This window comes from Anomalospiza imberbis, chromosome 5 (genome assembly GCF_031753505.1).
Source record: "Anomalospiza imberbis isolate Cuckoo-Finch-1a 21T00152 chromosome 5, ASM3175350v1, whole genome shotgun sequence".
In the NCBI taxonomy this organism is placed as follows: domain Eukaryota; kingdom Metazoa; phylum Chordata; class Aves; order Passeriformes; family Viduidae; genus Anomalospiza; species Anomalospiza imberbis.
The window spans coordinates 13,018,714-13,043,314 of NC_089685.1; the positions used below are offsets into that span (position 1 = coordinate 13,018,714).

At 40.6% G+C, this 24,601-nt stretch overlaps 1 long non-coding RNA gene across 2 annotated transcripts in view; it reads right to left on the reverse strand.

Annotated features, from left to right (window-relative positions):
• Window positions 1-24,601, reverse strand: part of LOC137473746 (uncharacterized) — a 55,533-nt gene that overhangs the window by 20,132 nt on the left and 10,800 nt on the right. The window contains exon 2 of one of the 2 annotated variants that reach the window (XR_010998967.1): window positions 1-24,601. This exon is cut by the window's right edge and continues 10,479 nt beyond it. This is a non-coding gene — a long non-coding RNA (uncharacterized lncRNA). The other variant, XR_010998968.1, reaches the window with a different exon arrangement.

Consider the following 24,601-nt stretch of genomic DNA (forward strand, 5'->3'; position numbering starts at 1 on the left):
TAGCACTAGTGGAGTTCAGCTGATAGGTTTCTTTCCCTGTTATCTGTTAGGTCCTGTTTCTTCCTGGCTGCTTTCTCTAGGAAGGGCTTCTTCCTTCTCCTGGCTGGTAACAGGAACCCTTGTGAGACACAGAGATTATCTTGTTTCATCTTGCAAATTCACAACCAAAGAAGCAAGTTTCCGCACACTTTATTTGGCTTGCGTTTTTAAAAGTGGTCAAGTACTATAGAATCTATTTTTGTGACTAAAATTTTTAAAGGAATTAGGTGCTTACAGAATTTTTAGGATCTATTTTTGTGACTAAATTTTTTAAGGAATTTTTAAGGAATTGGGTGCTTACACAGTTTTTAAGATCAGTGGCCCTCATCCAAAATAAAAGAGCAGCTGTTTTGGCACTGGGACACCCAATGTGCTTAAGAAGACTTAATAAAGAGCAATGGTATGTTTTGCTTCATCTTAAAGAGCATAGTAAGGTATTTATATGATAATTAGTTATTGATTAAAACAGAGATAAATATAGGAAATTTTACGTTAAAGTAAAATATTATACAGAGAACTTTACCCAAACAGAATATAGAGAAAGAGCACCAGAGCTGCACCTAGACTTAGGGGAACTAGATGCTCTGACCTGCATGGTACCTGGCCAAAGCATCTCTTGGTGGCCAACATGCCTAGGTTTTCTTCCCTGAGGAGCCAGGAGAGATGGAGGGGAACATTTAGTGCATAGGCATCTAATTTACTGAGTGAAATACTAGAACCAGAAGATGAAAAGTGCTTAGGAGCTCCAGTATGTATCTTGGTACGACAGGTGAATAAGAGCAACACAGTGAAATCGAAAGCAAGCCAATTACAAATAGCAGATTTGTAAGAGCAGGGGAAGGTGACACCTTAAGCCAAGCTACAAAATCCCTGTCAATAGGTATTGTTGAGAGTTAGGTTCCATGGCACCACTGGACAGTTAAGAGGGTAATGAGGATGTTTGACATCTTTTTGACAGGACTGAAAAATTGCTAGAGGTACAAACCACTATGCTTCAGAGCCCCGTCCCTCAAATGCTCAGAGGTAGAACTCAAGAATATTTGACACTTGTTCTCTAAGAAGCTTCTTAAACCTTCTGCTGAAGCAGCTGGCACCGGCTGCCCTAAAACAAAATACTACAATACATGCATTGGGTTGGATTTTAATCTCTATTTGAGATTACATGAACTGCTGTGAATTGACTGACCAAATCCTGATCCAATATTTAAGTTAAACAGTATTCTAGATAAAAAGGCAGGAAGAACAGCCTGTTTTCTGTCAGAGTGGTGCACTACAGCATCAGGGGATATCATCCTGTTAGATACAGATGTGAGATACAGAAGTGGAAACCTTGTGTTTTTATCTGCACAAAGCTGATCTAGCCCAATCCATCTTTGAATGACAAAAGGCCTATTTGCTCTGTTACAGTAAGAGCAAACAGGATTCATGGATTGACTGTTTAATTAAGCATCATGGCTTCAAATAAGTACTTTTCTGTATTTGGGAATCGGTTTCAAGGCCATTTAGCAACTGGCAATGTCACAGAAGAAAAGGAGCTCAGTCCAAAAGCAGGGAAGGCAGTATCTTTCTCTTGTCAGCAGATTAACAAAGAAAATGTTGATAGAAGGCAATGACACACTGTCCTGAAAATGCAGATGAGTCTACGTAATATTTGGATGTGGAAAGTGCAGTGGTGTTATCAGGACCACTTGGCACCACCATTTTAGAAATGTAAGTGAATTAAGGCCATGTAGCCACAGAGAGGAAAGGCCAGGGCAAAATGTATTGAAATAAAGTATGCCTAGTAGACCGTGGGTAATTTCAGCTGAGTCACTTGGACAATAATGGAGTAAATCCCAGCATTGTGAAGAGCAATCCCACCTACATATTTTGGAACTATTCCAGTTTGCTTAGCGCTTTCCACAAGGCATTTAGCAGGGATGCCCTTTCAACATTTTGCTACATTTTGAATCTTCTGCTTGTGCGGTTTCAGTCAGTTCCCAGAACATAAATCTTAAGTCTCAGATGTTACATTTATGCTACAGTTTGTTTCCTTGGGATTTTCATGCAAGATTTAATAATTACAGTGATATTTAACACTGTAGAAATCTGTGAGTCTTTGGGAGAAATTCAAGTCTTTACAACTTGTCACATGGAATAATATTGCTTCTACAGTTTATAAACTTATTTTCTCTAACTTCTAGTTCTACTGCCCAGAGGATAAAATACTAGGGTTAATTTAAAACTTTTGCTTTACTGTATGCTAACTTGCACCATTTGAGAAGGTCTAGCATGTGTTGCTGGTTGATGAGTCCTGCCATAATTTAGCTCCCTATTGTATATCTGACCTTATTAATCAGTATGTCTTGTTTACATTCTGTTGGAGAACAGTTCTCATGTGAAGCCTTTATAACTCAATTGTCTGTCAGATGAGATTCATTTGACCCTCATCTTGGAAACAGAACCTCCACATAAATTAGATCTACTTGGATACTAATGAAATTATAATAAATGTTGGCATGCACTTTCTCTTATTTTCTTTGTAATGATAAATGTCATAGAAAAATAAGTTTGTACATAATTGCTTGTACTCATAGTTGACTAGAGTAAGAGAAAGAGACTACCTTTTTTCTTTTTTTTAGCAAACAGTTAGAAATCCAGAGCTGTGTTACAAAACTTGAGGTAGTTCTAGCTCACCTAATCTTGCAGTACATTAAATGTTTTCTATCTCCTCTCATGTCCAGTATGACAAGAAAAAGTTATAGTTGTTTAGTAAATTTAATACTTCCATCTTTGTTGAATTTAAACTTTCCTCAAATCCTGTTACTGAATACAGTGTTGTGACAGTGCTGTTCAATAAAAGAGGTGACACTACTGAGCAGTTTTGGTGGAGCTCAGACAGCAAATTATTACCTACATCTGAACCTTCCCTATGCCTCCTCAGCTGCTCTGAAGCACAGGGATGCTACATTTTATGATGTTTTATTTCCCAGGATCATGATTTGATGGAGTTGAAGCTGGAGCAGAGCCTTCTAGAACATACCTACAGGCTTAAAGCAAGGACCTTATTCAGCACAGTGCATCCTTACCACCCCAGCAATGGGAGGGGACATCACCTGATCAGTGCTGGGCTTTAAAGGACACCACCACCCTGCCTTGTGAGTGTTCTGGTCTTCAGTGCTGTTTGTAGGGACCTGCTTTAATCCAGCCACAAGCATTGTGCCCTATGGCATGGAAATCAGCAAGGAGGGACAGAGAACAAGAAAGAGGTCTGCAAGCTGGTATTGCCACAGTCACCACATCATCGAACTGAAGGATAACTTCTGCTCTCCCAAATTGTCCCCTAAAGCATCCAAGGTGCAAGACACTCTGTGATCACCCCTCCACAAACAGCATGGACATCTTGCTACTCGCAGTTTCCCTGTATCCCAAGCTCCGGGGCTGGAGTATCTAACATTTCAGTGTGGGAATGCTTCTGGGGCAAGTTCAGCTTTCCTTTTGCTCCATTTGATGATATTTTAGATTGAAAGGGTTTGAAAAGGATTTTCTTTCTAACCATATTGAACAGTTCAGGGTGAGGGAGGGGTGGAGAAAATGTAACAACCAGAAATTTTTCTCATAGGATTTCTTACTTTCATCCTACTTTAAAGTCTCCCTAATAAATAATTCTTTACTCCAACCATGCCAGGGTGTTTCAAAAGGACAAGCTGATTTTTTTCTTATGCAATAGCAATTGAACATGCTTTTTTTTGAATACACTTAATCAATGCATGCTGCTATCTTACTGTATGCATCAATCAAATATTCCCCAAGGTATATATGTCAGAGCCAGGAAGAAGAATGTGCCTTTGCAGTCACACAGCCAGTGAATCCCTTTGGGTTTGTGCCTCACTCTGAAGCACATGTTGAAAGTACTACTTTTAAGATAGATGATCTGGGGAAGTCAAACAGCATCCTAAGGGTACATGGTAACAGATGCTTTTTCTTAATACCAGCTTAAGAGTTTGAATGAATCCAGGCTGAAAAGTTCAAATGTTTGCTAGACTGGAGCAATCTAGCAAGCGATCAAGGACAGGACACTTCCATTTCTGCAGTTAACCCTGTCCTGGAGGAAAGAGGTTAATATACCACCTGGCTTCCTTGGACTTAACTGATCCCAAAAGACCTCTTTTCACCTTCACTGGTGAGGGGCTAGCAAATGAAGACATAAACTTGCACATCTGGCTGCACAGCAGGATGTTTTCATTATTCTGCTTCACCACCCTCTCCTATGCAGTGTTACAATGCCAGCAACAGGGACTCACAAACTCCATGTGTCACTGTATTTATCTTGTTTAGGAGATTGAAAAGCTGACAGCAAATAAACCAGATACTCCAGACATTCAACAATTTCCTGTCTCACATGAAAAGTCAGATTTCAGGTGTTGAGTCCAGGCTGCTTCTCCTATATAATGCTTGCCAACTGGGCCTTCTTGATAGCAGGCACCTGTTGGGATGGCACTGTATTTTTCCTGTCCATTGCCACATGCAGTGGACTTCCACAAATGCTAGCCATTTCAAACCAGGTTTAAAACTGGCTTGAATCAAGTAAAACTTGTTTACAGGAGTTCCAGAAGATTTGGCCCAAGTGTCTTCATAACTGGGCCACTCCCTGCAATGATCATCTTCAAGCATATTACTTTTTAATTAAAAAAAGAGGCTAGGATATAATATCTATAGAGTAAGCAGACCTTGGTATCAGTGCTATTTAAAAGGCTGATGTCTTAGAAGGGAAAAAGCTGCTCACAAAACTATTCTGTCAGAAACATTATTGTCTTTTCTTTTTCCCAGAAGGGTGACTTGCAGTGCAAACCTGTATGGTTCGGGAGATTCAGATACTCAGGGTCTCACTCATGATAGCAGCTCAAGCTCCAGATAAGCTCATGGGAATTACCAGGCTGTGAGTTCTGCTACAGTCTGCTTCCTTTTTCTAATAATTTCCCCAGTCCTAAAATTACAGGTCAGTTGACTGCTGCCAGACTCATCCTGTATTATTTCTGAAAGCTTTTATTTGTTAACAATCCACCAGTGAATAGCAACTGCTGCCTGCTTTAAGAGGCCTCATGGTATTTCATTCCTGATAAGATAGGATGATTATAAATTTCTGCAACTCTCAGGACTGAGAGAACAACTAACCTTTATTTACTTCATAGATCCTGACAATTACTGGTGCAGTTACGCTGGAAAACTCATCAGAGGCCTTAATTAGGCTTGCTTACAGCTGTGCATCCTCATCCCCATGAGAGCAATCTGCCCACAACTCTGTCACCCCAGGCTCTGTGGACTGATGAGTTTTCACAAGCAAATTAATTCCTGAGCAAGAAACCTCCGGGTGAAGGTGTTTCTGGGAAAGCTGCACTAGGGACATTCTTCTCCACTGCAGAGCTGAGTCACTTGCCTCAAGACGTCAGTGGAGGAGTTGTCTGACTGGAGACTCCCTCTCATCGATGACATCGAAGGATAATTCCCCGTGTACCTCAAGTGTGAAACTTCTCTATGGCTCTGCATCATTCTCTGTATTTCTACAACCCTTCTCTTGTAGCCAATACCTCTCTGTTCAAGACTCCCAAACCTACTATAACAAAGCACAGGGAGAAGTGGAATATGGCAACCTGATTTGCACAGCATCTTCAGCTAACTGCCAAGTTTCATGTCCTGTCCAGTTGCTGCTGCTCCAGCCCAGGACAATGATTTGCAGGAGCAGTTCTTTCACCTGTGTAAGAAACAATCCCAGTGGAGTGAAAGCCTGTGTGAAAATGAACCAACGCTGCTAAGAGCAAGTATAAAAATACAAGCCACAGGGAGAGCAAGCAAGTAACAGAGAGGGGGGACTGACACACTGACAGGTAAGAGGGCAAATTATCTGATTCAACTGAGGCAAAAATCTCCCTTTGACAGCCTCCCCTAAGGAGCTATCTATATTCCTGGTATATCTATATACCAGCAATCCCTATACCAGTTTACCCAGAGGCCTAATCTTGAAAATACTGCCTTAGAGTTCTCTCTGCATAGGATAAGAAAAAATATACAAGCACATTTACATCCAAAAGCTTATGGGCTTCAGAGCTGTCCCCCCAAATCCTTGTAGAATACAAGTTCCTTTCTTGGTCTTACTCCAGCTGCTAAACCAGAATGACTAATGGATGGAGAGGAAAAGCAGACCACTTAATGGGCATTGCACTCAAGTCAGCTCTGTTCTACACATTCCTTGTGTTGTGATAGCAGACTGTATAACAGGCCTACTGTACAGCTGAAAAGATATGTACAAATGGGCAATATTCTACAACCAGTCAGTCATACAACCATACCAAATCCCATGTCTCCTTCTACTGCTGTTTTCATGATCTCAAAGGCTGTCAGACCATGGAAAACACAAGACATCATACATACCTTTGATCAGACCCCAGCTGATGAAACAGGGCAGTGAGCCTGACAGCTTCACTGAGGCTAAATTGAAGAGCAATGAAGTTCCTTTATGGAGGAAGATGGTTGGACACAGCAAAAATCACTGCTCAAGTACACTACATGGAACATAAATTTGCAATTTATGAAAGAGAAGCTTGAAGACAACTGGTTGAGCTATATCAGCTTGTGTGAAAGAATCAGCAGGCCAGCAGACAGAGTAAGCAACTCTAATTTTTATGATGAAGGAAGCAGGGGCTCTTTGAAACATCAGCATAGGTAGAAATGAAAGGCTGGGCATGGCCACTAAGAAAAGTACTAAATTTGGTGTGCTACAGTCATAGATACTGCACTAAAGATGTATGAATTTATCAAAGGGTATATTCTCCTCCTTGAAGAACCTGGGTAACTGTTCAGGCCAGGAGAAAGCACTGTGTGACAGCAAGACACACTGAAACACTGCAAATGCTAGTACAGAAAAACAGCCCTTCTCTGATGCATTATCAGACCTAAAAATGATATCACAAACTCCTCTATAGATACTAAATGGCCTGTAAAATCAAGATAAGGTATTTTCCTAAAACACAAACTGCAGTTGAAAGGGAAATTATTGACTTAATGAAGTAGTTAGTGAAGAAGATTCTACAGATTATACTGTTTGGAAAGTAAGAATAAAATCATACTTGCACCTCCTGATCTTAACATTTAGGATCAAAGTAGGCATCTTGTCAGAACAAATGTTTTGTTTACTCTTTAGTTTTTCTTAGAGAAAATATGCATAAAACCCAGTTGATCTACACTGTGCCCAAGGGGCTGTTTTGCAAAAGACATGAATGGGAAGAGATGCATCCTCTCCCATGCATGGCATGGGGTAAGAGGGCTCAAAAGCAGAGGAGTTACTGATACAGTTATTGGGAGCTTACAATTCAGTTAAAAAAGATTAAGTAATTAGTTAATACTTCATACCTCACACAAAGTTATTAACACAGTTTTGGGTTGGGGATTTGGTTGGGTTTTTTGTTTTGTTTTGGGTTGAGGCTTTTTGGTTTTGGGGTTTTATTTGGGGGGTTGGTTTTGGAGGTTTTTTGTTTTGTTTTTTTTTGTTTGAGGGTTTTTTTTGTTTATCCCCTATTCATTACCTTGCTTGTATCTGCTTGTGAATGGCTTTCTTTTGGGCTACCTGCCCTAGAGTTCAATAATCTCATGACCTTGCCAGTGTTGCATCCATATGGATCAGAACATAGCTTCATAGTAATGATTTAAAACAGAAGCAATACTGAAGGGGATGCACACACCTACTCCATCCATTCCCAGCCACAATTACTTGTTTCCTTCCATCTGCGCTAGTCTGCAGACACTATACAACCACAGATCCAGCTGAAAAATAACACAACCCTGCAAATAAAGAGAGTCCTTTTCAACCAGAACAGAGGAAGAACCACTCGAGCTCCAGAGTCAGTACAACACTAGTCATGTGTGCCTGTATGGTGGGGAAATGATGGGCAGTAAATGTAGAGACATGAGATGCTGCAGACAGATTGTGCATATAAAAAGCAATATACAGGAGAGGAAACAGTGCGTGGAAGAAATCAGCTTTCCAGAGACTGCGTGGCAGCCACAGTAAGTGCGGAATAAACAAAAGACATTCCTTTGCACAGCTGGTTAATTTCTAAGATTTCATACAATCAATTAACATCCTCCACATTCTCTGCCTCAAGAAAAGCTCAAGAGGTTTTTTTATTTCATCTTTTCTCTAAGCACTAGAAAAGAAATTATCAATTTGCAGTGCCAAAAGGCAGGTTTTCATCACTAATGTACAAGAGATTACTTGCATGATTGGGTGAGAGACTGTCTTATACAGTACAGCTCTGCTCCTGCAACACCTGGAGGTAGTCCTGGACCTCTGTATGTGTATGGCTTATATATATTGCCTGATTGAGCTCTAGGAGCTCTGATTTGCTCACTAGTCTTTAATGAATAGTCCAACTTGCCAGAGTACTTAGCAGGCCAAATTCCATCTTGTTTTTTATTTCATTATAGCATAAAAATTCTTGGAGTCACCAGAGGGCATCACTACAGAGTGCTTTTTAAGTTCCCTATAAATGATGCTGTAAGAATGTAGATTTTGGGAAAAGTGCCTGCTTAATAGTCATGGGAGTCCTTAGAGAGACTCTGGCATTCACAGGACAAGGGAGTATTTCTGTTTGCCCTTTCCTTAGGCTTAGCACAGTACCACACATACTCTGCATTGCTGCAAATACTTCAAAGAAAAATTCCATTGAAAATAGTTTAGCTTAATTACAAGCAGATCCAAATCAGAGAATTAGCAGTGGAGCAATTAAAAGTGTGTGTTTCATTTTCAGCCATCTCTTCCTTTCCCCACCTTCCTCACACATCTTCTTTTAGCTGAATTCACTGTGATGAATCTAAGATATTATGACAACGTAAAAGAAATTGGAATCTTACATACCTTATTTCACTTGTGTTTAGATATTTTATTTCCATTCAACACTCTTTTTTTTTTTCTTCTCGATTGTGGCTTTGCCTCACAATGTGTTTCACCAGCAAAGAAAAATCATTTACCTTCCTTTACCCAAAGGGACTTAAAAATGAGGAGTCTCCTATCAGCAGCATACAGCCTCCTAGCTCTCCTTGCCAGCAGGGAGTCTGTTCAGCTAATTCCCACACCTCTTCATGAGCTGTTGCTGCCAGACCTGCAGCTATGTTAAGAATAAAGCAGTTCCTTTCCAAATACATGTTTTCAAGGACTTGTATATTTTTGTACAGTATCAGACTTTGCATTATGACATCCTTTCCACTGATTATTGATAGATTCATTTGAACTCTATTCATGCTTATCTGGAAATATAATCTCGCACGCAAGGACAGAATGTGGCAATAGTCAGAGCTCAGAGTTGGCTCCTGGACACATCTAGGAAAGTGGAATTAAACAATTTATTTTTTAAAAGGCAGGAGCTAACTGCTGCAATACTGAATAAGGACTGCTGCAAGACAGCAGCTCAGCTACACACACTCTTACCTGCCCCCTGCCTTCTTCCTGTAAATGCAAGATGCTACTTTTCAGTTATGTCACAAATTGCGTAATACTAGACTTCTGCATTCACAGCATCCTTGTTGCACTGCAGAACTTGGTCCACTGTGAGCACTGACCATTTTGTCTCCTACATCACTGTGTATTTTAGGCAAAGGATATATACACACCTCCTGTGAAACAGCAGAACAGGATGTGAAGCAGCAATTTGGATTCAGTCTTTTACAAAGTGTTGCTCTTGTACTTCAGCAATGTCAGTTCTTGTACATGCTCAGTGCACACATTTGAATCCACAGATTTATCAGGAAATGCTAATATGAGCATTTCTTTGTTTTATCAAAACTATTATTACAGTATAGCTGACAGTCTTCTGCAAATTGTTACTCCATTATTCACTGAGCAGTAATTCAGATGCTTAGAAAAACTCTGAAGATTACTTACTCTCAAGAGGCTGGATTTGTTTGAACATTTTTTTCCTCTTTCCACATTTTACTTCATTTCATTGGGCAATTTAGGATTAAATCTGCAAATGATCTTTCCCCAGCAGCTACATCAGACCTGGCACTGTAAAATTTTTAAACACTGACCTAAAGCTGTGCCTTTTGGGACAAAAGGAGCCTTTTGTTGATATTTTAAGGTATTTGGGGTTAACAGAAGACAACAATGACCACACACTTTGCTCAAATTATTGACAACATTCTGTTCTCAGGAATGGCTGATTTTGCTTGGGAGATTTGTCTCTGAAATCATTTACATGAGGTATTTTGCTATGCAAACCACACAAGTCCTGTACCTTTTGAAGAGCTTTACACAGTACTTCACAAAATACCCAAAAAAACTGCTTAGAGATTTTTTTTTTTCTCTCTTAATCTCTGTCTGAAGACTTTCCCCATCCTCTTCATGGGGACAAAATGTAAGCACAAAGACTTCAGCAGGCAAAGGAAGGGTACTTCCCCACCACCACCCCCAGTAGTACTCCACAGATTGTGAAATGTCAGTCTGGATTATTTTTCACACAGCATCAGGTATGGTCATGAGATGGTCCTTCTGAGGCAAATAATTGTTAAAAATAGGAGACAGGAGACAAGATGGTCAGTGCTCACAATGGACTAAGTTCATCAGTGCAACAAGGCTGCTGTGAATGCAGAAGTTTAGTATTAGCTCAGTGGAGGACTGGAAAAATCTTGGGAATTAAATCTATAAAGGTTTGCTAAATGCACAAACTCCACATTCAGCTCAGGACATGAAAACTGTTGGAAGCTGGGACAGCAGTCCAGGAAGAAGCATTTATACCTGCTCTCTTAGGCTTTTATCAAGGCACCTGCTTACAGTGTCTGCTGCAGACAGGATCAGTATCAGATAGATGGACCTCAGCCAGGCCCAGCACAATCATTCTCCTTTTATATTCTAGCTGCTGCTCTGTGAAATGGTCATAATCCTCAGGAGCTTTCATGCAGAGAGAAACCTGATAGAAACAACTATTTTGCTATAAATGTTGTCACAGAAGGACAGGTACCCAACTCTAAAAGTGCTCTGGGTCAATAAGCCTGAAATAAGCAACATCTTTAATCTCTGAAAAGCCAGAAAATGCTGGCAAGGCACATGTTATGCTTAGTTGTGTTTGCATCCTGTAAGTTTGAGACTTTGCATCATGCCAGAAAAAATGATGATATTTGTGTCCTTTGAATGACTTTGAGCTCTACATATCAAAAAATGGTGAAACTTATTTCTTCAGGCATTAAGTCACCAAATACCCATGTTTTCAGATCTGACACAGCTTTTTACTTAACTTTGCAAATTGATGTACCTCATTTACTCTGGAGTTTGCAATTCTGCTTATGGTCTGGTATCCAGAGAAATTAGGTATTTTCTGACAATTGCAGCAAGCAATCTGAAAAAGTATTTGACTAGACCCACAACTGACTTCCAAGGAGATGCAGCACATTTTCTTGATAGTATTACAGCCCAAAGAGGTGACTGGTTATAAACATACAGCCCAATCTAAATGAACAAACTAACAATCCAAACTTGCATCATATTATTAAAAGGCAGTGAGGTTTGAAATTAAACTTAAAATCTGGCCCATCAGAGAAATTTAGTACTTAGCAGGCATTGCTACTTTTGTGTGAATCTAAAGATTTTATTTTTGTCTTTTGGAAAATTTAAGTATCTTTTTTTCTGCTGAAAGCTTCATTTTGAACAGCCACACTGTATAGCTAGAGTGAAGTTTGCAGACCCATCAACAAGTAACTTCTATACATCAGAACCATGCTGGATCACGATCAGGTGCCAAAGCACACACCAGTTACCTCCCAAACTAAACTAAAACCAAGGCTGAAGCTTGGCTCAGCCTCTGCTCCCGGGAAGCTGCTTACCTTACACAGCTGAGAAACAGCACAAGAGGGCGCCTAATGCCTCCAACATCTCGAGTCCAACTTCCACAGACTGTCTTTTCTGCAATAATGTCATATTTCCAACGGCATGACAAGAGCCCTGAGCAATGCCACAACTACATATGGTTTAGCTTCAGTTTTGCTACCCTCCTGAAAGCATTTAGGAATATTTTCATCATCTATTAAATAAAGACTAGATTCCCTATTAACAATTTCAAAGTCTGTATTTTTTTTTTTTTTTGGGTGGGGGGGAGGGTGTGAGGGGGTGGAAATCCTGCCACAGGTGAGATTTAAATGTTAGGAAGCAAAAGGAACATCTCCAAGACAACAAGACAAAAGCCAAAGAGGCAAAATAATTTTATGTCAAATTTATTCTGGCAACCACCTAAACACAGACTTTGGCAGATTGCTTGTTGGTTATAACAGAAGCCACTTCCTCTGCAGCAACAGCCATATCAAAATCATTGTCTGCTTCCTGGGGATGGGCTTAGGGCGCTTCAAGCTGCACAACGTTCTTATGTGGAGCTGAGGGATTGAAAAACACAGAGCCACAAACCCCCACCGGTGCCCCCGTGGGGAATTCTCCCATGCATACCTTGTTAGGAAATGAACTGGGCTATTTTTTTCTCCCTGCCCTGGCTCCAAGCACTCCGACAGCTCCATTCAGCAGCAGGGAGGAAGGCTCTGCCCAGGGCTTCTCCACAGCTGCAGATGACTCATACTGGAAGAGCCCCTTTGAGCCAGATTTAAGTTTTCCCAACTTTCATTTTAACACACCAGTTTCTACCACTTTAAAGCTCCTTACAAACTGCAGCTTGCACAGCACAACCTGGCCTGTGCACAGGTACAGACTTCACCAAGCAGCAGGCCTAGGCTGCTCCCCAGGGTTGCAGGGCCACCTGCTCCCCCTCTTGAAGCAACATTCCTCCCTCTCCTGCAGCAACATCCCCAAGGACAAACTGTTTGATCCATGCTGCCTTCTTGGAACAGGCAGGAGAACCAGAGAAACAAACCCTGCTGCTCTTCTGGTCCATGAAAGAGCACTGGGCAAATAGGACTTTCTCAGTGCTTTCCTCCCACAAGCAGAGTTGCCTGGCCAGAGGAGCAGGGATGTGCTTGAAGCTCTCATTCCTGTTTTTCACTGTGTTGTTTGCTTAGGAAAAGCATATTCCCTACCTCTGCCTTCTCTTCTACAGCTCCACAGGCTCTGGAAGGACACACAGAGCTACACAGGCTCCAGGTGCTCACCTGTATTAGGTGAACACAGATGATCCTGTAAGTAGCTTCCTACCAAACATGACATGACACGGCACTTCTCCTGCTGCCTCTTCTTCTTGCTCTGCCTCCCACTTCCATCCATGGGAGGGTCAAAAAAGGGATCTTCCATTTGGATTTTAGCCATCAGAGCAGGAGCAGGGTCTTCTTGTAGGGGCACAAGAAAGCTTTTCTTGCAGGAGTTGGGACAGAGCACACCACTGTGCTCCTCCCCAGTGGTGTGTGAGAATGACATCATTATGCCAATGAGACAGGAAGTGCAACCAAGCAGAAAAACCACGGAAAGTGCCTGTGAAGTTCTGCCAAGAATGTTAACAATGGCGCTAACCAGAAAACAAGAAAAGGGCTTGGTTCGTCTAATTTCTTCCAGTTTTAGTAATCTCTAGTGTCACTTGTAACAGTAGATAGTAAAAAAAACCAGGTCCTTGGAGAGACACTGCTTGAGGCCTTTTTTCCTTTTTTTCCAAGGTGATGGTGACCTTCTACTGTCCTACCCCAGTCCACAGATTTCAGAGTATTTTGACACAAGTCTAATGATCCAGATAAATAACTGGCTGGGATTTCTAAATCCCCCCTTCCTTTTTTTTGTCTCCTTACCCCAAGTAATACCAGTGCATCACCAACTGTCTTGGTAAGCAATTCTTTTATCTGTCTTTCTACTACCATGGTTTCCTTAATTTTCCAGAAAATTGCAGCTGCCCAGGTCAGAGCTAATACTTACTTAGAGTCACGTATTTCATCTTGTAATGTGAACACACAGGCCCATCTGAACCTGATGTGTTAAGCAGTTCTCTCTCCATCAGTCCTAGAAATCTCTAACCAGATCCTAGAAGCTCACAGCCAGCCAAGTCTGTGTCCCCTACCTTTTTGTCAAGCAGCTGACCAACAGTGGCAGTGCTCAGGAGATGGGCTGACTTGGCAGCAAGGAAGCAAAGCCTTCACCAGCCATGGCTGTCCAGATAGGTACAGATGTGGGCATAACTTACAGATAGGACTTGATGAAACCATAAAGCCAATCTGATTGCCAACTGCTGCCAAATCAGGAGATTGCCCCTCCTGCTTCCCTTGCACAGGCACCTACCTGACTCTGCAACAAGACATTCACAGAGCTACACGGGCATCAATCAAACACTGCAAGGAAAGTGAGGTTTCTCCCGCTGACTCAGCTCACTGCAACTTCACCTTACTGGCAGCAGTGGTAAATGGACTGCAAAGGGAAGGAAGCTCACAAATACTCTGAGTTATGATACAGAGTCTGTACAGTGTAAAACAAAATATTGTAGCCTCGGCAACATATCATTCCCCTCAAAATCTTATTCATAAACTGCCATTTCCTACAACAAACAATCCCACGCACAAATTAAATTAAATACAAGCAGGTGCTACTGTTATTGACATGACATTTTTGGTTCCCTGCAGTTATAGTTATATCATCTATATTTATTAGAAAAATACAGTTATTTAATAAGTTGGTACTTCCCCTCATAATTCAGCATCTTTTCCTAAAACGGGCTGGTATTAAAAACATTAATTAATCTCCTTGACCTTCAGAAAATTTTATTTAATAATCCTGTTTAACTCTCATACAGTTAAAATATTATAAAAATACCAATGGAGATGTAGCAAATGACAGACAGACTCAGCTCTTAAATGGGCTCCAGTACAAAATACACCCATAAATCAGACTTTCCAAAAAAAATTTCCAACCTTAAATAGGATTAAGCAGTCTCCAAATAAGAGTAGTGGTACTCTTATCAACAGTCTGCCATCAAATTAAGTCAGCCTTTCTTTCATTTATACCCCACCTATAGATGAGGGCAGAGAATCTGACCCTCTAGAAACAAAAGCTGTGTACAGCTGTGACAATGACATTATTCCTGAGTGCAGTCACCTGTGGTGTAACATACAGGCCCCAAATTTACCTCCCCTAATTTTGTAAAGCATGCTCCCCATTGTAAAGGCTTTCAAAAGAAACCAAACAAGAAAAAGAATAGCGACTCCTGATTTAGAACCCATAGCAAATAATTCTTTGCTTTGGTTACAATAGGAGGTACACAAATGAATGGATTTGCTGCTTTTGACAGCAGCAGGAACTGGGTTGTCTTGCCTGTTCCCAGAGCTGTTCTATTTCTTTGTACCAGGTGCAGGAAAAAAAAAAAAAACCAAGAATTTCTGATGTATACGTTTCTTCAGATAACTGAAAAGTCTCATTGTCGCTATTGGTTCAAAGCTTCACAGTTACAAGAAGTTTAACAGTTTCTGTTCAGAGTCACCTCTAAAGAAAGGTAAAGTCAGTAGAAATAAGGCTGTGCTGATCAAATGAAGAGGGCAGTCTTCCAGTCTGGAAGATCTCTTATCATGATCCTCACTAATACCCAGTAGCACATCAAGGACATGATAAACACAGGCCATGTCTAGAATACAGTCACCTAAGGGAATTTATGAATTCTTGCTGTTTTAAGGATAGTATTTATAATTGCAGCTTTCCCCCTGCACAAAAGCAACCATGCTGTGGTACAGAGCAGCACCTCCAGGAAGCCAATACAAGGCTACCAGCATCTGAAGCCTTGCTACTAGCAACAAGAAGTATACAAAGGGATCCTACAGAAAAACCAAAGAGGGAGTTCCTACAAGGGCATCTAGTGATAGGACAAGGGGGAATAGCTTCAACCTGAAAGAAGGCAGGTTTAGATTAGATATCCGGAAGAAATACTTTACTGTGAGAGTGATGAAACACTAGAGCAGGTTGTCCAGAGAAGCTGCAGACGTCCCATCTCTGAAGTGTGCAAGGGCAGGCTGGATGGGGGCCTGAGTAATGTGGTCTAGGGGAAGATGTCCCTGTCCACAGCAGGGGGGAGAATTAGATATCTTTAAGATCCCTTTCAACCCAGACCACTCTATGAATCTATGCTAAGGGGAACACTAGTGACTGAATTGTTCTTCTGGTGACTAGCAGCCACTGGAGAGATAGAAGGACAACATCTATTTGTGGCAAGTTCTTTCAAAATATGAAACATAACTACAGTAAAATGAACACAAGTCTGAAGGCTTTGTGCCCTGATATCCCACACAGCATCATCCTGTGGAGCAACAATAACAGCCTGACTTACTTAGGCCAGGATAGATGGTCTGGAAATGTTCCCTGCTGAGACCAACACAATTTAGTCTCAACAAAGAACTCCTAAGTACTCAAACTGCAGACTGAGCCTGCCCAGGTTGTATACTTTCAACCGAACAGGATGAACAGGACCATGCAATCACAGAAATACACTATTATCCCCAACGTAACTGTCTGCTCATAGAAGTACAAAGGTTTTTATCTTTAAGCTGCTACTTACCCTTGAACACAACTCAGAACAGCATTGGGCTGCTTCAGCAATACTGTGCAAATAATGACTGATACAGCTGTACCTTCACTGCAGATTTCTGGCAGCTACAGCCACATCATGAGACTGGTCACTTCTTGTTACACAGAGACACTGAAGAGACACAGAAAGAAACTTGGACTTGGGCGTGTCCTTCCAAAAACACTGCAAAGAGAGACTTCATTGTGCCAGCCAGGAGAGATTATCCCCAAAACATGAGGATGGCCTGGGTGCTCTCCCACCCTTGGGGTCACCAAGAGAATTCACTCCAGTGCCAGGCTACAGCACACAGAAGCTCTGCATGAAAAAGCAAATCTCATCCCAAGGGAACTTCAGTTTACTTGAGTGCCTTCCCTATAATCCCATTTTATGGTCCACATGTTTTGAGAATGCTGCACAGTCAGGAGACTGGCAGAGACTAAAGGGAAATGATTCCTTTCAGGGGGCTATAGAAAAGCAGGGCACAACCTCAAACACTCTCATGACAGCCTCTGCTTAGCTGCATCTGTATTATCATAACAAATATTTCAGTCTTAAATGGGTACTGAACTTTAGCAAAAAATATAAAGGGTTGCTTTTTTGAAGGAAGAAAAACATAATACAAGTGGTTTAAAATTAACATTGGAACACTATTCTTGTTTAAAAGTTAAAAATTAAAGCACCTCAGCTTTTTAAAAAAATAACCTCCAAGATGATAATGTATGTTCAAAAAAGGGAAGAGTGAACAGGTTTTAGTGTTTTTGACTTGACAGCTCCCTTCATGGACAGGTCCATTAGCTTGCAGGTTGAAAAACACAACCCAGCAATAACCATGGGTAGAGATTCAGAAACACTAAACACTTTCTGGTGGGGTATCAGATCCAGACACCCCAGAATCTCTCTTTCTGCAAGTGAAGACTGAGCAGAGGTGAATCAGTGTCACAGAGAACTCATCCTGCTTGAAGAAAATTTCATATCCTAGAACTCCTACTCCAGGATAGTAAATACTGGCATGGCTGCACAAAACTTTCAGGTTGAAAGAATGTAAATTATCAATTGATTTACTCACCTGATAAATACTCTCAGCTACTTTTACCAACACAAACTCTCTGTTCTCTAGCCAGGGAGCCTAATCCCAGTCTCCCAGCCTTCTGGTAAGAGCACAGTGCTCAGTACCTGGCAGGACCAGTCACTTGTTAAGCTGCTGTTGTTCCTTTGCATTAGTATTTTCCATACAATATTTTGAAATAGAAGGGAGGCACAAAATACAGTGACTTATAACCTTGAAGAACAATGAGCATTTCTGTGAGCTGGTTTTCTACACAGGATGTGGGCTGGGCCTCCTTGAGTTTGTGTAATCTGTCTGGAAGTCCAAAAACCACACTCTGAAAACATGCTTTTCCTTTAACAAACAGTCAGTCACACACACAGAGTCTAACAGTAGTTCACACGTCTGTCATCCACCATTAAGGAAAATTTTTATTAGTATTTTTTTTTTACATCAAATTAGGCACATGGACCATACCTAATTAAAATATATAGCCTTTTTTAATCCAGCAAGAACTACATCTAGGGATGGAAGATTCACTTACTTAAAATTATGTCAGAAGTTGCACTGCTATAGTGCTTTAGGTGACAGTTCACATCCAAGGATCATTAGAGCCCAGAGACAAAAACTCAAAGGCACTGGAAACATTATCACGGAACATGCTGGGAAGGATTATCCTGTGAAGTGGCTTTTCTAGATGCTCTAAGTCACTAGGTTAACAACTCCAGGCACTCCTTTGAAGTCCCATATTTTTTAGATACTCATCTAGAGATCAATTCTTTCCCTTTTCTCCAAACAGCACCAGAGGACAGTCCACCAAATGGAATTGCTTGCTGAACAAGGTCTGGACAATATACAGCAGAGGTTAAAACACAAGAGAGAAATGGCTTCATTCAGAACTCTCCTCTAGCACTGCAGGGTAAAAAGACAGCATATCTGAAGCCAGTTTTGAAGAAAAAGTATACAGGAGTGTTGCACTGTTTGACACTATTCCACATTCGGAGAGCTTAACTCCAGCTGGCGTTGATCTGCCTGAAAATTTGACTACCACCCCTCCATCCCTTTCCTGTTTGCCTCTTGGAGCTGCTGGTTTATGAAAAGCAATGGCTGAAGTAGAGTTCATAAACGTGCCAATCTTACACTTGACACTGAAACTCAGTACTGTAACAAGCTGCTAGGAATACTTCACTTCTATGGGGAAAGCAAGCTGTATGAAGCAGGTATGTATGTCAAAATACTTGATATCAATTTACTACCATGACTTCCAAGATTACATGTTTTTAATTCCTAGTGAAACTGATAGTAATTTGAAGCTCTAACATATTTCCAGTGTTCACAGGGGGTTTTTTTTATATTTTTGAAGCTATAGTGAGTAGCTTTTCTTTCTTTCTGTGGGAAATCAGAAAGAATGTGAGTTAAGATTGAGCAAGTGGGGAAAAAACCCCATGACTATTCCAGCATACTGAAATTTATTTTTGCACACAATCAGATTTCAAGTGGGTAGAAAACATCAAGAAATCTTTCCCCTCGCTTTCATATGTTAATTCAGATTAGCATTTTATACTCATTTAGGCAAATTATGAAAGAATAAATCCTCAGCCATGTTCAACACAGCAGTTCCTACAACACCCTGTGATATTCTGACAATTACCACACAATTTGAGTCAGAAACTATTACATCCAGCAAAGAACTGGCTGGCTTCTGTCTTCATCTCTAGCAAATTCCTGCCTTAGAACAGACACTATGCAAAAACAGCTCCTGCAGCCATGAAGGGGAGAGCTGCAAGGAAATCCCAAAACCTAGCAGGAAGTAACATCTCTGTGATTCAACATGTTAAGTCTTTTCCCCAGAGAAACCAGCAAAAAAAGCACAGCATTAACTGCACAGGAAAAAAAAAAACAAAAACAAAAACCTTATCCGGTCTACATAACAGATTCTGGAATCACAGTAGTTTGAGTGACTGAGCCCATCTTCCTCTTCAGATTTCAGCAAGTCTACCTTTAGTGTACTTTCACCTAGGGTAGCTGGAGAAAAGAGAAAGACTTGCTAAATGTTGCAAAACAATTGCACTTCACCTCCATCAGCTGTGCAAGAGCAGCATGAAAAAATTTCTGGATGGATTAACTACTTTTGATGCTTTTACTTGAAAAAACAACCCAAAACACCCCACAAAAAATGTTACAGGATTATACCACAGTCTGTCACTGTAATGAAGTAAAGCAACACAATGCCTTTTCAGCAAAGCCTTCTCAGTGAAGGCTTTCAGTGTGCTGGGTAAGTGCTGTAGGCTTCCACATTACGGAGACTGCACAGAAAGAAGGTACAAGCCATTTTCTAGGCAAAAGAACAATAAAAATACCCAAAGAGTTTTGTTAACATCACAAGCCACATAAGAGAAATAAATTCCATTCTGCTCCCTGCTGTTCCCATCTGGTTTCAATTTGCTAGAGAAGACTGAAGCCTGTATTCAAAAAACAGTCTGAGTTGTAAACATTAGCCCCTGCCAGCATTACTAGTAACTCATGAGGTTCCAGAGTTACCATGGAAAGGCAAGGGGAGGGTAGGAGAAAAAGGTCTATGAAAAGGCAGGACTTGCTCTGTCATTAAGCTCATTTTATTGCGTTGTTTTAATCCATAAATGAAAAGTGTTTGATGCTCAGAAGACACACACTTGCAGAAAATCCAGTTCTACTCATCTCTGTTGTTTTGCAGCATTATGAAAACAGAGGAAAGTTGAGAAAAGTCAGAACAGACTGCCTGGGCCACTGGACACCCTTGTTTTATATGGCTTGTAATTATAGGCTGCATACTGTTGCCTAATTTATTTCTTGTCATGTTATCAGTAAAAGATCACTCCTTCATTTCCTGGAGGAATAATTTTGTTAAATTGTGACAAAACAATGAAACTACAGCTGAGAGTGTCTCGTGGTAATATTTAACAATATGCCTTTAACAAGACTTTGCCCTATCTCTGCCTTTTCGCCAAGCCAATAGTTTCTAGTTAACTGTGCCGCTGACATGAGGCACTAATGTGCTTTGGAAATCCACTTACATAGTTAAACAGTGAAAAAAGGAGAAGGGGGTTTCTGCAGCAGTATGGGCAGAGATTTTGCATGATGTGAAACACAAACCCTCCAGGACCCTATTTTGATTAATATTAGGTCCACAGTCAGACACAACTCAAAAACTGAATACAAGACCAGTGATCTCCTTATTAAACACATCAGTCCTTTGTTCACAGAATAGTCACACAAATGATCAGTACCCGGGGGTGATGGAGCACTACACTGTGCTATCAGAACAACAGCCCATAGGACTAGTAAAGAGCAACCAAAAGAACATCTCAAGCCATGATTGCCTCCGGCATCCACAACTGCCCCAACATAACAGTTCCTAGTTCAGGCCCATTAAGAAGCTGTGTTTCAAGGCTGAGCTGAATTCCAGTCACCTTGATGAACATGGCCCTACTGCTAATCACTCGTTACTAACCTGGGTTACTACCCAAGTAGTTACAGTCTTTTTTCCAACCACCTACCACAGGTCCATGACTCCTCCTCCAGCCCACAGGCCAAGCTGAAAACCCCATCAGCTGTCTCAGTGCTGTTTTTAGCCATCCCATGATTCCAGACTTCTGCACTGACTCCCTGATGACAGGTATCATCAGCTAACAGACATTAACTTTCAGCAGGTTCTCATGCAAGGCTTCCTGTTCTTTCACTATTTCTAAAAATGGTTCCCTTCAACATAGGCACTTCTCTTACTCTTGGATTAGCTCACCACACTTTTCTTCTTGGTATCAACTAACCTCACCAATTTCCCCAGCCCCTTTCCTCTAACTTTCAGTTTCATCTTCCTAACTGGAAATCCCTAATTTCATTTTAATGCACTCCCTTTAGCCTGTGTGTATTATGTATCAATCTACCACTTGCATCTTATTATCGATTCTTCAACACCACCAGAAATCTGTAACCACTGTTAAAGCTGTGCTTTCTTCTTTCCTTTCTTTTCAGACATTGGTTAGAAGTAACTACCAGTAATACATGCTCATACATAGATTAGAGCAGCTCAGGGTGACCATTATATGAAGAAGTTACTCCAGTGTTCTAGATAATGTTATTCTCAGCCTCCAAAGGCTACATTATACCTAGCTAAGTCACATGTTTCACAGGCGTAAAGTATGTACAATCTGACCAGAAGCAGGAATTGTGAAAGGCTTATTTTGAAACACAAGCTTCTTAAAACCACACCCACCACCCCACCCCCCATACACTCTCTTCCCATTAAAGGTTCACAACTTGGACAAGTTTTTTTGTGAGTTCTCAAATAAGAAGCAGAAGGCTTTATTCCACTTTATTCCAAAGCATCAAAGCAAGAACTGGAACATGATTTACCTTGCAGCCTCAATTCTACTATCTAAAACTTCATCAAGAACAGAAGGCACCAGCCCTACTTATGTTCAGGCCGTTCAATACTCACAAAGAACTTGGCTGCAGCGTGCAGACCCTACTGTCTGAAAACCACTAGTGGATGCTGAGTTATGCCCATCTTTCATGTGATTCACCACTTCAGCTTATATTTATATACTGTTTAATAACAAAGGCTCCTTTCATCTTTTGATAGGGATACTCCTACCATTATTTAATTAGCTACATGTTCACAAAATTTTTAGTTTATTATTAAATTTGCATTGAATAAAACTGTTAGAAAATGGGAATCCCCTGCAGAACAAACTGCACAAGTCCATAGAACTACTGACAAAAAAAAAAGTTAACTAGCAGCAAAATTTTTGATTTTTCATCTGCAAATTAAAAATATATTTGAAGCCAACTGGAATTGCTTAACTTTCTCACTAGTCAAGTAAACACACTCTGCTATATCTTTTTAACTGAGTAAGTATAATTCAGACATCAGATTAAGATTTGACTGCTTGTGCCTAATTAGTGATGCAAGAGGTTGCAAGTCTCTGTAAGCAGACACTCCATTTTCTCCAGAATTCAAGATACTGAAAATTGCTTTCTCAGCTGGTCCCCTCTCATACAGTTTGTTTCCCAAGGCAGCTAATACCAGCACAAAATTTTTGCTTCAGCAGGAAGAATCAAAGTAAGCAGCAAGAACTGTTCAGTTTTCTAACATCTTAACTTTAAATGAAACAAAACCCTAGACCTAACTGCAAACCAATATTCCCAAAGACAGCATAACCACCATCACTAAGTTAGTGGAAGACACACAGAAGTCTGAAGAAAAAGCACAGCTCTGCATAGCAGTGTAGCTACATTTCTGTGTAGCTGCTGCAGGAGCATGCTAGGACAAGCCTGGTGTTTCTATCCTGGCTCCACACATGGGTACACTTCTGCATGCCAAAGCTAGTATTTTTCTGCTTCTTGCCTGAGTGATTCTAAGCCTGTTCTGCACACACTGCACAGTGCCAAGAAGCTCTGTACTTTTAGGTGGATTGCTGCAGACTGGTTTTTGTCAGGAAGAGTGATCACTTCTATGAAACGTATGTGCACACTGATAGCAAACGCGATTCGTACAATAGAACCAGACATTATTTCTCCCGAAGTTAACACCTGTGTACTGCTGCCAATACTCATGCAACATAAAAAGAAGCAATTATATTGTCTTACACAATTTTTACACTAACCAGGACCAAATGTAGTTTTTGCCTCTCCCCATTACAAAAAAATCCAAGACACTGCTACAGCTTTTTTTATGCCTCTACAGATCAAAGTAACAAAAAAACCCCTGAACTGCCAAGTGAAGCAGTCTGGTATAGCTTGAACTGGACAAGTACTGTTACCAAGTTATCACATTCCTTTGTTTTATAGCATGGATATATACCAACACCTACAAGTAAGATGAATTTGTAGCTATATACAAGAGAAACAACAGCTGATGTGAAGACATTAATGGCTATTGCCTAAATATATTAATGTTACAATAGCTAAGAGGAACTAGAGTATTCAGTTTCACTGATTTCTCAAGTTAGTCATGCCTGTGCATAGCATCAAAGTTCACATAACAGCAACTAGAGGACTAATTCTAGTTATAAGCTATAGTAGATGTTGTTTTGGAGACTATTCATATGCAACTGTCAAATAAAGTGTGGACTTGTTTCAGTTGAAATTCTCAATGCCTTTGTGTTGGTTCAAAAGGGAGAATACTGTCTAAGTGGCTGTACTACCCCTTCCACAAAGCAGGTTAGAAAACATACTGACCTTGTTTAATAGGAACTGGTAAACCAACTCGGGTTGCTGTATTTCTTCTCCTCATTAACGTACCCAAGGTTCCTGGGGGAGGGGAAGACAGGAAGCAAGTACTCTTCCGGCTCCCCCAACCTAAAAATAACTGAGACAGTCTTTCTGCAACATTTTAGCCACACAAGCACTCAAAGCCTGAAATATTTATACTTTGGGCAAACAGTCATAGAACTCTTGCATTTTGCCCAGTATCTTTTTATCATTATCCAAACAGATCTGGAGATTGTGGCAGAAAAGTTTACTTTTCTGGGGGTAGACATGAGCCTGTTGCAAGCTGTGTTCTTAAACTACAGTTTTTTTCCTGCCCGTCAGTTAAGCTGTTACTACAAGCCTATTTTCATTTGTGAACTTGAGCACTAGCTTCCCCTCTTGCTCTGTTTTGAAAAATCTGCAGCTTTAGCAGAGTTTCTGTTTCACATTAGAAAGCAAAGGAAATAAACACCTCAATAATAAAGTTGAGTACAACGTTGTGGGGAAAAAAATGAAGGTAAACACCATGGGAAAACTGACAGGGAAAATACTGCCTACATTACAAAATAGGTAGAAAACATTACCTATAAAAACAGAAATTAAATTCCTAGTAATTGAGCATTGTAAAACACAAGAATGATTATGCTATTCAGACAAATTTAAGTGAAAAAACACTTGCAGGATTTTGGAGGCATGCATGCTCAGAGGCTTCCTTACTCCAGTTCTCCTGCATTTAAAAAGGCAATTGATTTGGTTGTTAGAAATTTTCTCTTTCAAAAAGCTACAAAAGACTGGGCAT